The 12,784-nt window shown below is 44.5% G+C and overlaps 1 protein-coding gene across 1 annotated transcript in view; it reads left to right on the plus strand.

Annotated features, from left to right (window-relative positions):
* Nucleotides 1-5,705: 5,705 nt before the first annotated feature.
* Nucleotides 5,706-12,784, plus strand: part of loxhd1a (lipoxygenase homology PLAT domains 1a) — a 224,162-nt gene continuing 217,083 nt past the window's right edge. The window contains exon 1 of the mRNA XM_088000471.1: nucleotides 5,706-5,735. The gene's annotated coding sequence lies outside the window, so the exon portion shown is untranslated. The remainder of the gene's footprint in view (nucleotides 5,736-12,784) is intronic.

Here is a 12,784-nt window from a genome sequence, read left to right on the forward strand (position 1 = left end):
CATCAGTGCTTGGGAGCCTCCTGCGAAGCGCTTCTTTGATGTTTCCTCCGGTGTTTATAGTGGTCTGTCCCTGCCGCTTCCGGTTGTCAGTTTCAGCTGTCCGCTGTAGTGGTTGGTATATTGGGTCCAGGTCGATGTGTTTGTTGATGGAGTTTGTGGATGAATGCCATGCCTCTAGGAATTCCCTGGCTGTTCTCTGCCTGGCTTGCCCTATGATAGTGGTGTTGTCCCAGTCGAATTCATGTTGCTTGTTGTCTGCGTGTGTGGCTACTAAGGATAGCTGGTCGTGTCGTTTCGTGGCTAGTTGATGTTCATGTATGCGGATAGTTAGCTGTCTTCCTGTTTGTCCTATATAGTGTTTTGTGCAGTCCTTGCATGGTATTTTGTACACTACATTAGTTTTGCTCATGTTGGGTACACTACCATACATCAGGAGCATCTCGGAACTGACAGCCAGACTACTGCAACCCCTAGGACTCATAACGGCACACAAACCAACAGCCACACTCAGACAACAACTCACCAGAACGAAGGACCCGATACCCAACATGAGCAAAACTAATGTAGTGTACAAAATACCATGCAAGGACTGCACAAAACACTATATTGGACAAACAGGAAGACAGCTAACTATCCGCATACATGAACATCAACTAGCCACGAAACGACACGACCAGCTATCCTTAGTAGCCACACACGCAGACAACAAGCAACATGAATTCGACTGGGACAACACTACTATCATAGGGCAAGCCAGGCAGAGAACAGCCAGGGAATTCCTAGAGGCATGGCATTCATCCACAAACTCCATCAACAAACACATCGACCTGGACCCAATATACCAACCACTACAGCGGACAGCTGAAACTGACAACCGGAAGCGGCAGGGACAGACCACTATAAACATCGGAGGAAACATCAAAGAAGCGCTTCGCAGGAGGCTCCCAAGCACTGATGATATCGCCTAGCCAGGGGACGAAACGTTTGCAACAAAAACTTCCAGCTTGGCGAACAGAACCACAACAACGAGCACCCGAGCTACAAATCTTCGCACAAACTTTGAAAGTAGAAGACTCAACAACAGTAATGCAACAATAATGAACCCTGGAGTGCAGGTTCACAGCTCCTTGAAAGTGGAATCGCAGGTAGATAGGATAGTGAAGAAGAGGTTTGGTATGCTTTCCTTTATTGGACAGAGCATTAAATATAGGAGTTGGGAGGTCATGTTACAGCCGTATAGGATATTGGTTAGGCCACTTTTGGAATATCGTGTGCAATTGTGGTCTCCCTCCTTTCGGAAGGGTGTTGTGAAACATGAAAGGGCTCAGAAAAGATTTACAAGGATGTTGCCAGGTTTGGAGGATTTGAGCTATAGGGAGAGGCTGAATAGGCTGGGACTGTTTCCCTGGAGCGTCGGATGCTGAAGGGTGACCTCATAGAGGTGTGTAAAATCATGAGGGGCATGAATAGGAAAAATAGACAAGTCTCTTCCCTTGGGTGGGTGAGTCCAGAACTAGAGGGCATAGGTTTAGGGTGAAAGGGGAAAGCTTTAAAAGGGGCAACTTTTTCAAGCAGAGGGTGGTGCTTATATGGAATGAGCTGCCAGATAAAGTGGTGGAGGCTGGCACAATTAGAGCATTTAAAAGGCATCTGGATGGGTATATGAATAAGAAGGGTTTGGAGGGATATGGGTCAAGTGCTGGCAAATAGGACTAGATTAGATTAGGATATTTGCTTGGCATGGACGGGTTGGACTGAAGGGTCTGTTTCTGTGCTGTACATCTCTATGACTCTATGATGTCACTGAAGGATGGTTAGATTCTCTCTTATTGGAAATGACTATTGACTAGCACTTAAATGGCACAAATAGATATTGTCTAGATCTTGCTGCATTTGAACATGGACTGCTTCAGCATCTGAGAGGTTATGATTGATCAATTATTGTTCAATTATTGGAGAACATCCCCACTTCTGATGGTCATTGATGAAGCAGTTGAAGATGGTTGGACCTAGGACACCGCCCTGAGGAATCCCACTGCTACGCCTTGTGCTGGTAGCTGACACACTAAGTCTTTAAAGGACCTTATGGCACAGTGGTTGTGGAGGCCTGGGTTCAAATTCTACCTGCTCCTATAGTGTGTAATAGCATCTCTGAAAATATTGATTCAATATTACCCTGAGAAACTCCTGGAAATATTCTGGAGCTGAGGTGACTGACATCCAACAACCACAACCATCTTCTGCCATGCCAGGTATGACTCCAACCAGCAGAGAGTTTGCCCCCTGATATCCATTGATTTCAGTGTTGCAAGGGCTCCTGATGCCACACTCAGTCAGATGCAGCCTTATCATCACCTCAACTCTGGAATTCAGATTTTTAAAAAATTCATTCACGGGATGAGGGCTTTGCTGCATTTATTGCCCACAGGGCAGTTAAGAATCAATCTCATCTGCATGGGCCTGGAGTCACATGTAGGCCAGACTAGGTAAAGATGGCAGTTTCCTTCCCTTAAGGGGATTATTGAACCCAATGGGTCTTTCTGACAATTGACAAATAGTCATCATTGGATTTTTAATTCCAGATACTTATTGAATTCAAATTCCACCATCTGCCATGGCCAAATTCGAACCCAGAGTCCCACAACATTACCTAGTTCTCTGAATTAACAGTCCAGCAATAATGGCACTAGGCCATCACCTTCTGTTTTGTTCCTGTTTGAATTAAGACTGTAATGAGGTGAGTCCAAATTAAGTATGTGTCAGTGAGCTGGTTATTGCTAAGCATGTGCTAGCTAATCACTCTTGACACCCCTTCTTACATCACTTTACTGATGACTGAGAATAGACTGATGGGACAGTAACTGGCCGGGTTGGATTTAGATTTAGATTAGATTAGATTCCCTACAGTGTGGAAACAGGCCCTTCAATCCAACAACCCTCCGAAGAGTAACCCACCCAGACCCATTTCCCTCTGACTAATGCACCTAATACTATGAGCAATTTAGCATGTACCTGAATAATTTTCCACATTGCTGAATAGATGCCAGTGTTGTAACGGGACTGGGAGAGCTTGGCTAAGGGAGTAGCAGGTTTTGGAGCACCAGTATTTAGTAGTATTGCTGGACTATTGTCAGGGCTCAAAGCCTTTGCAACCAGTGCCGCCAATCTTTTCTTGATTTCACGTGGAGTGAATTGGCTGAAGACATATTTGTGATGTTGGGGACCACTGGAGGAGGCCAAGGTAGATCATTTACCAGGCATTCTCCCTGAAGATTGTTGCAAATGCTTCAGCCTTATCTTTTACACTGATATGCTGGGTTGTTTCATAAATGGGAATGGGGATATTTAATCAGCATCTTTAAGTGATACTACAGTGTCTATAATTGACTAGGATGTTTCTAATCATGCAAAAATACTCAGAATATTTTTCAGTCCCAATTAAAAAATTTAACTGCATGATTAAGTATCTTTCATCAAGAGTTGTGAGTTAGAATGTTAAAGGGTTATGTGACAAGTCGTCCTGTTAATGTCTGTTGATCATTGCTCAGTAAGCAGCTTGCACTTTCAGTGGTGGTTATGAGATAATTAGAATAATATGTTCCAGTTCTTCCACATGTTTTCTTCTCTCTGATGTAGTTATTCTCTTGTAGTTAATTGTTTTACATTTTATTTTTATAGCGAGCCTTTCCTTGAGGTTTTCTTTAATCTTGTTTTTGTTCTTTAACTGTCACTATCTGACTTGCCCATGAAAAGATTTCTTGTGTCCTGCTGCCCTCTACTGGGAAGATTAAGTTGTGAAAGCAGTGAGCTGACTAATCCAATAGGTTAAATGTCAACTTTTTCACCACAAATTTCCTTGCTAAAGTTTGACCTGATCCCAAAAACACTTTGTGGGGCCAGAAAGCAAAGTTGAAGATGCCCTTCCAATTATATGCATCTGTGCCAGCACCCCTGGTAGTTTTGTCCTGCTGATGAAACAAGACTTTTCCAGAGATGGTGATGGTGATATTTGAGAGATAGTCTGGACGTTGGTGGGAAGGCTTGGTGCCATCACCATACATGTGAAAGCTGACAGTATGGCTTTTGGATAATGTCCCCAAGTGTCAACATAGGAAGAGGTTAACAATAGATCCTCAGGTGACCCCAGAGACAATGGCATGGGAAAGGAACCATTGCAGGTGAATTGATTTTGATTAGATCAATAAAAATGAAGCCAGGCAAAAGCTGGACAACAGTGGACAGGCAATGGAGGATGATGCTGTAATCAATTTTGCAAAACACTGTAGATAGGTTCAGAAGCATGAGGAGGGAATGATTACATTTGTTACAGTCATGTTGGATTTTTTTGTGACTTTACTAAGAGCCGTTACTGTACCTGTGACAACAATAGTGCTGACCACCATAGATTCAAATATGAAGCTCTGGGAAAGATGAGAACAGCTGTAGGACATTCGGGACTTTGGAAAGGAAAGGGAGGCTGGAGATGGGAGACAGTTTGCAAGGACAGAAGGGTTAGTTTTTTTTGGGGTGGATGATGATAACGCAACACATTTTTATTTCAAAAATATACTTTATTCTTAATTATCTATAGGTAAACGTAAGTACAAGACAGTACTTTGCACAAAATACAGTAGAATTTTGTCATTTCTCATTAGAATTTCAATCCAGTTGCAACAAAAGGCTTTTTTGAAACACAAAAGGAAACGATTTGATAATTTCACTGTACTTGGGTCCAAATCCCCCCTAATGGCATTGTTCAAGATGGCAGCTCACCACCACCTTCTCAAGGGCAATTAGGGACAAGCAATAAATGCTGAACAGTCAAAGATGCCCATGTCCTACGAATGAATAAAAAAAATTGCAAAAATACACTTTTTTCATTAAAAAATCTATAAGTAGTACAAAGGTTCTACAGTAGTTCTGTACAGTCTTTGCTCAGACATCTGTACAAAATGGAAAAGAATGGCAGAAGTTACCATGTGGTAAAGCAAAAAGAACTTAAAGGTGCATTTTGCTTTTTTGTACCTTGACACTGCTGTCCAAAATGGATTGGAACATGTGCTATCGTCTGTTTTGCAATTTTCTAAATTAAAACTCCAAACTTTCCCGGAAAAATAGCCCCATTTATAAAATCAAAAAACCCCGTCCCTGTGTTAAACCAAAAGGCTGTAATTGTCATCCCTGAGCTGTTGTAACGAGGAACAGAGAAGAGAATTTTGCAGAATTCCATCTGGGATTGTTCATCAGAATGAGAGGGAAAATGCTCTGGGAGAGTCCGCCCTTGTCACTGGGATGATCCTGACGCCACACATCCCGGTTAAATAGCAGCCTTCTGCCAATTCCACTGTGTCACTAACATATCTCCAGCATGAAAAATAAACACCAGGGCATCGCCAATATCTGTTCTTCAGATCCTCCTAAAACTTGACCTCAGTTTTCGTTCCTAATTTTGTTTGAGAGGATTTGTAATTAAAACAATGACGTTTACTTAATTTCCCAGTTACTGCTTTTGCTTCCTTAGCAACAAAAATCATTAAACACACACACAGATGGGACACCGACTGGATGCCGACAGCTGCTGATAGACTTTGGCAAACAGGGCGCACGGGAATTATTCCCTCAATTCCCCCAATACAAGAGCTGTCGCTACTGTAAAGTAAATATTTACAGAGTTAGTCAGAGCAGCTGAATAATTTGACTAGACATTGGAACCCCGTGATTGACAGTGATTTAAGGTAAGCTTAGTATACCTGGTCCCAGTATAGTACTGATCAGACTTTTAATCTGTTTGTGGTTTTTATTACCCTTGATATTATCTGTTTTATTCATTCCCTCACTACAGAAAACGCTGAACTAGAATTCAGCCTTTGCGTTTTTGCAACTGGTTTATACGAGGCAAGTGCGTCGCTGTTTAAATGTTACTTCTGTTAGGAAGGAGTGTTGTGTTTCCATTTTGCCCGTTTTTCTGTGTTCCCCAGAGCACTTACTCTATAGTTTCAGACTGATTAGGCCTGGGACAACTCTCCCACTCTATCGTCTGTGTTACTTTGGTTGTTTGGAGGTGCCTGTGTTTGTGGGGCCTGTGTTTTTCTATTATTGACTCCATCCTTCTCTGAGCACTAGATGTGGTGATTAGTGGTAATATCGCTGGGCTAATAAGCCCAGTTCGTTTGTCCGAACTGGTCCTCACCCCTAACAATTTCTCCTTTGAATCCTCCCACTTCCTCCAGACCAAAGGGGTAGCCATGGGCACACGTATGGGCCCCAGCTATGCCTGTCTCTTTGTTGGCTATGTAGAACAGTTGATCTTCTGTAATTACACCAGCACCACTCCCCACCTCTTCCTCCGCTACATTGAATTCTGCATTGGCGCCACCTCGTGCTCCCACAAGGAAGTTGAGCAATTCATCAACTTCACCAATACATTCCACCCTGACCTTAAATTTACCTGGACCATCTCTGACACCTCCCTCCCCTTCCTGGACCTCTCCATCTCCATTAATGACGACCGACTTGACACTGACATTTTTTACAAACCCACCGACTCTTACAGCTACCTGGATTACACCTCTTCCCACCCTACTTCTTGCAAAAATGCCATCCCGTATTCCCAATTCCTCCGCCTCCGCCGTATCTACTCCCAGGAGGACCAGTTCCACCACAGAACACATCAGCTGGCCTCCTTCTTTAGGGACCGCAATTTCCCTTCTCACGTGGTTAAAGATGCCCTCCAACGCATCTCGTCTACATCCCGCACCTCTGCCCTCAGACCCCACCTCTCCAACCGTAACAAGGACAGAACGCCCCTGGTGCTCACCTTCCACCCTACCAACCTTCGCATAAACCAAATCATCCGCCGACATTTCCACCACCTCCAAACAGACCCCACCACCAGGGATATATTTCCCTCCCCACCCCTTTCCGCTTTCCGCAAAGACTGTTCCCTCCGTGACTACCTGGTCAGGTCCACGCCCCTCTACAACCCACCCTCCCATCCTGGCACTTTCCCCTGCCACCGCAGGAACTGTAAAACCTGCGCCCACACTTCCTCCCTCACCTCTATCCAAGGCCCTAAAGGAGCCTTCCACATCCATCAAAGTTTCACTTGCACATCCACTAATATCATTTATTGTATCCGTTGCTCCCGATGCGGTCTCCTCTACATTGGGGAGACTCGGCGCCTCCTAGCAGAGCCTTTAGGGAACATCTCCGGGACACCCGCACCAATCAACCACACCGCTCTGTGGCCCAACATTTCAACTCCCCCTCCCACTCTACCGAGGACATGGAAATCCTGGGCCTCCTTCACCGCCGTTCCCTCACCACCAGACGCTTGGAGGAAGAACGCCTCATCTTCCGCCTCGGAACACTTCAACCCCAGGGCATCAATGTGGACTTCAACAGTTTCCTCATTTCCCCTTCCCCCACCTCACCATAGTTCTAAACTTCAAGCTCAGCACTGTCCCCATGACTTGTCCGGACTTGTCCGACCTGCCTATCTCCTTTTCCACCTATCCACTCCCCCCGCCCCCAACCTATCACCTTCATCCCCTCCCCCACTCACCCATTGTACTCTATGCTACTTTCTCCCCACCCCCACCTTCCTCTGGCTTACCTCTCCACGCTCCAGGCTCACTGCCTTTATTCCTGATGAAGGGCTTTTGCCCGAAACGTTGATTTCGCTGCTCCTTGGATGCTGCCTGAACTGCTGTGCTCTTCCAGCACCACTGATCCAGAATCTGGTTTCCAGCATCTGCCGTCATTGTTTTTACTGGGCTAATAAGCCAGTCTGTCAGACTCTTGTTTTGAGAGTATAGGTTCAAATCCCCCTTGTGATGGATGGTGGAATGTGAAGTTAATAGAAGCTAGACTAATTATAACAGCATGGTCTAAAAACCCATCTGGTTCACAAGTGTTCTTGATGTGTGTTTACCTGGTCTGCATGTGATGTCTTTGAAGAGTGTGGTGCTGGAAAAGCACAACCGATCAGGGAGCATCAAGGAGCAGGATAATCAACCTTTCAGACATAAGCCCTTCATCAGGAATGAAGCTTGTGGGTCAAGGGGGTTGAGTGATAAATGGAAGGGAAGGTGGGGCTGGGGGAAGGTAGGTGGATGAAGGTGGGGTGAAAATGGTAGGTTGGAGAGGCGGGTGGAGCAAATAGGTGGGAAGGAGGATGGACAGGTGGGACCGTTCAAGAGAACACTTAACTCCCCCTCCCACTCCACCAAGGACACTCCAAGGGGAGTTAAGTGTTCTCTTGAACGGTCCTACCTGTCTATCTTCCTTTCCACCTATCTGCTCCACTCGCCTCTCCAACCTACCATTTTCAACCCCACCTTCATCTACCTATTGCATTCCCAGCTTCCTTCCCCCCATCCGCCTCCCATTTATCTCTCAGCCCCTTTGGTCCACAAGCCTCATTCCTGATGAAAGGCTTATGCCTGAAATGTTGACTCTCCTGCTCCTTGATGCTCCCTGATCGGCTGTGCTTTTTCAGCACCACACTCTTCGACTCTGATCTCCAGCATCTGCAGTCCTAACTTTCTCCTACACATGATGTAAACCAACAGCAATGTAGTTGAATCTTAACTGCCCTCTGAAATGGCTTAGAAAGCCAATCAGGTCAATGCCAATAAATGCCAACCTTGACAATAAAGTCAACAGAACAACTAGGAGCAGTCTGCTCTGCCATTTAATATGATGTGGCCGATCTCACCTTGGCCTCAACTCCACTTTCCTGTCCACTTCCTATATCCCTTCAACCAATTTCATTGGAAGTAGTTCTGCAAAGGTTCACAAGGATGAGGTCTTATGAGCAAAGGTTAAACAGTTTGGGATTCTACTCATTGGACTTTAGGAGAATGAGAGGTGATCTCATTGACACGTATGGGATTCTTAAGGAGCTTGACAAGGTAAATGCTGAGATGATGTTTTCCATCATGGGAAAGTCTAGGACCCGAGGGCATAGTCTCAGAATAAATTTAAGACTGAGGAGGATTTTCTTCTCTCAGAGGGTTGTGAGTCTTTGGAACTCTTGTCACGGAGAGATGAGGGGCAGACTCCTTGTGTATACTGAAGGCAGAGATAGATTCTTGATCAGTAGAGGAATTGAGGGTTATGGGAAAAAAGCAGGTAAATGGACATGAGGAATGTTGGAGTGACCATATTCCATGGAGCACGCTTATTGGGCTTAGACAATAGACAATAGACAATAGGTGCGGGAGTAGGCCATTCAGCCCTTCGAGCCTGCACTGCCATTCAATATAATCATGGCTGATCATTCCTAATCAGCATCCTGATCAGCCTTATCTCCATAACCCTTGATTCCACAAGCCTAATGCCTACCACCTATTTCTTATAGTCTTACACAGATTTAAACTGTAGCGGGTGGATATGACAAAGAATCCTTTTTAGATAGTGAGTGGTATTGATCTTGATTCACAGAATGATGACAGCACAGAAAACAGCTAATATAAACAAAGAACTGTGGATACTAGTGTAGAAGCCATCTGGCTGTTAAAACACTCATAGATTGCTAACTTGGTCAAACAGCAAGGGATGCTGGGTACATTGGCCAAGTAAATCTCTGAAATCACAAAACCCACACACAAGGCACAGTGCTAAAACAGCAGCCAGGTGCTAATGACATTAGCATAATGTACAAGGCAACAGTTATTCTGCACAGACATTCCCAACAACATATCCACCAAACAAAGGGAGAGGCCCAGAAAGGTACCAGATCCTGTAACACAAAGAAACAAACAGTAGCAAGCCATCCAAATGATTGACAATATTTCAAACTCTCTGATTAGCCAGAATTATAGAAAGTTCCAGAAAACCATCTAAAAGGATTCACCTGCATACCTCTCTCTTGGAATCTTTTGAATTGTCTATGGCCTTCCAAGGAGACCAGCATGGCAAGCAGCAGAGACCAGCTGACCATTCAGAGGGAGAGAGGTAAAATCAGAGGCAGAGCCATAGAGAGAGAGCAACTGCGTAAATCTACAAGAGACTCAGGAATAATTGTAACCTTAAGAGGCCAAACAAGATTAGAGATAATATGTTCAATATTAAAGATTATTGTAACTTTGTTCCCATTAAAGTTAGGACTATTTTGCATTGATACTGGCTTGTATTCGTATTAATTTGACCGCTTCGGTATTGTGCGACACCTGGGCAAATTCATTCATAACAGTCTGGTCAGAATTGTCAAAATTGTTTTAGGGAGAGACAAGACAACACTAGAGATCTGAAACAAGAACAGAAATAGAAACTCCCCATGTTTGGCAGCATCAATGGGAAGAAAGCAGAGTTAATTTTTCGAGTCCAGTGACTCTTACAGAAGGAGGCTATTTGGTCTATCATGTAGGCTGGCTAGAAGTTGGATGTGGAGTTGATCAGTCATTTCAAAAGGAAACTGTATCCAGGGTATTACTATTTGAAAGAAATAAATTTGCAGAACTCTGGTCCCCAGAACATTACCTGGGTCTCTGCATTAATCTCTACTGATAATACTAGGCCATCACCCCACTCAGATGTTTTTAAGTACGTTCCTGTGGACATCAATGGCTAGACCAACATCTACTGCCCATCCCTAGTTAAGCTTGAGAAGATGGTGGAGCTGTCTTGTCAAACTGTTGCAGTCCATTTGGTTTAGTAGATACAAATGCCCTTAGGGAGAGAGTTCCAAAATCTGGATCCAGCGACAGTATAGGAATGGCAATATACTTACAAGTCTGGACAGTGAGTGGCTTGGGGGGGAACTTGCAGATGGTGGTACTCCCACATATCCGCTGCCTTTGTCCCTCTAGATGGCAATGAGTTTGGAGGATGCTGTCAAAATGAATTCCTGCAGTACATCTTGAAGATGCTACAATCTGCAGCTACTGAGTGTCAATAATGGAAGTGGTGCCAATCAGTGGGTTGCTTTGTCCTCAACGGTGTCAAGCATCTTGAGTTAAAAAGTGTGTTGCTGGAAAAGCACAGCCAGTAAGGCAAGATCCGAGGAGCAGGAGAATTGACGTTTCAAGCTTAAGCTCTTGATCCTGATGAAGAGCTTATGCTCAAACTATCGATTCTCTTGCTCCTCAGATGCTGTGAGGCTGTGCTTTTCCAGCACTGCACTTTTTGACTCTGATCTCCAGCATCTGCAGTTCTCTCTTTCTCCCAGTCAAGTATCTTGAGTGTAGTTGAAACTGCTGTCATCCATCATAACCTTGACTTCTGCATTGTAGATGAGGACAGGATTTGGGATTCAGGAAGTGAGATTCTCACTGCAAGATTCCTAGCCTTTAATCTGTTCTTGTAGCCATAGTATTTATATGACTAGTCTAGTTCAGTTTCTGGTCAATGGTAATCTCCAGGTTGTTGATAAGCTGGATATTTAGTGATGGTAATGCCAAGAAGTGATGGTTAGATTCGCCCTTACTGGATTATTGCTTGGCATTTGTGTGCATGAACGTTACTTGTCAACCCAAACTTGGGGTCTAGACCTTGCAGCATTTGGGAATAGACTACTTTGGTATCTGAGGAGTCACCAGTGGTGCTGAACATTGTGCAATGAACAGCGAATATCTTCATTCTGTCCTTCTGATGGAGGGATGGTCCTGGAATTGAGATGACTGACCTGCAAGAGCCACAATCATCTTCCTAGGTGTCAGGTATGACTCCAGCCAGTGGAGAGTTTGCCCCAATACTTATTGCTTCCAGTTTTGCTAGGGCTCCCTGATGTCACACTTGATCGAATGCAGCCTCAATGTCAAGGACTGTCACTATCACCTCACCTCTGGAATTCAGCTCTTTTGTCCATGTTTGAACCAAGGCTGTAATGAGGTCAGGAGCTGAGTGGTCCTGGCGGAACCCAGACTGGGCGTCACTGAGCAGATTATTGCTGAGCAGGTGCTGATTGACAGCACTGTTGATGATACCTTCCATCACTTAATTGATGATTGATAATAGAGTAATAGGGCAGCATTTGGCTAGGTTAGATTTGCCCTACTTTTGTGTGCACGAAATACCTAGGCAATTTTCTACATTATTGGGTAGACGCCAGTATTGTAACTACTGGAACAGCTTGGCTAGGGAAGTGGCAAGTTCTGGATTACAAGTCTTCAGTACTATTGCCAGCATGTTGTCAAGTCCCATAACCTTTTCAGTATCCATTGCCTTCTGGTTGTTTGTTGATATCATGTGGCGTGAATCAAATTATGGTGAAGACTGTGATGATGGGGGTCCTCTGCAGGAGACGAGGTGGCAGTATTGGCTGAAGATTGTTGCAATGCTTCATGGTTATCTTTTGCACTGATGTGTTGGGCTTCCCCATCACTGAGGATGGGGATATCTGTGGAGCCTTCTCCTCAAGTGAGTTGTTTAAATGTTCATCACCATTCATGACAAGATGTGGCAGGACTGCAGAACTTAGAATCTGTGCAGGTAGAGTTGAGGAACTGCAAAGGGAAAAAGACCCTGATGGGAGTTATGTACAGCGCTCCCAGCAGTATTCAGGATGTGGGGAAGAAAACAAATCAGGAGATTAAAAAAAGGCATGTAAGAATGGCACTATTACAATAATAATGAGGGATTTGATATGCAGGTTGACTGGGAAAATCCAGTTGGCAGCGGATCTCAAGAAAAGGAATTCATGAATGTCTATGAGATGGTTTTCCGGAGCAGCTTGTGGTAGTGCCCACTAGGAAACAGGCAGTTCAGGACTTGGTGATGTGTAGTGAGACAGACTTGATTAGGGAGCTTAAGGTGAAGGAACCTCTAAGAGTTAGTTACC

Source organism: Chiloscyllium plagiosum, unplaced genomic scaffold (genome assembly GCF_037043375.1).
Source record: "Chiloscyllium plagiosum isolate Xiang-an unplaced genomic scaffold, Cpla_swu_hap1 HiC_scaffold_1, whole genome shotgun sequence".
NCBI classification, from domain to species: Eukaryota; Metazoa; Chordata; class Chondrichthyes; order Orectolobiformes; family Hemiscylliidae; genus Chiloscyllium; species Chiloscyllium plagiosum.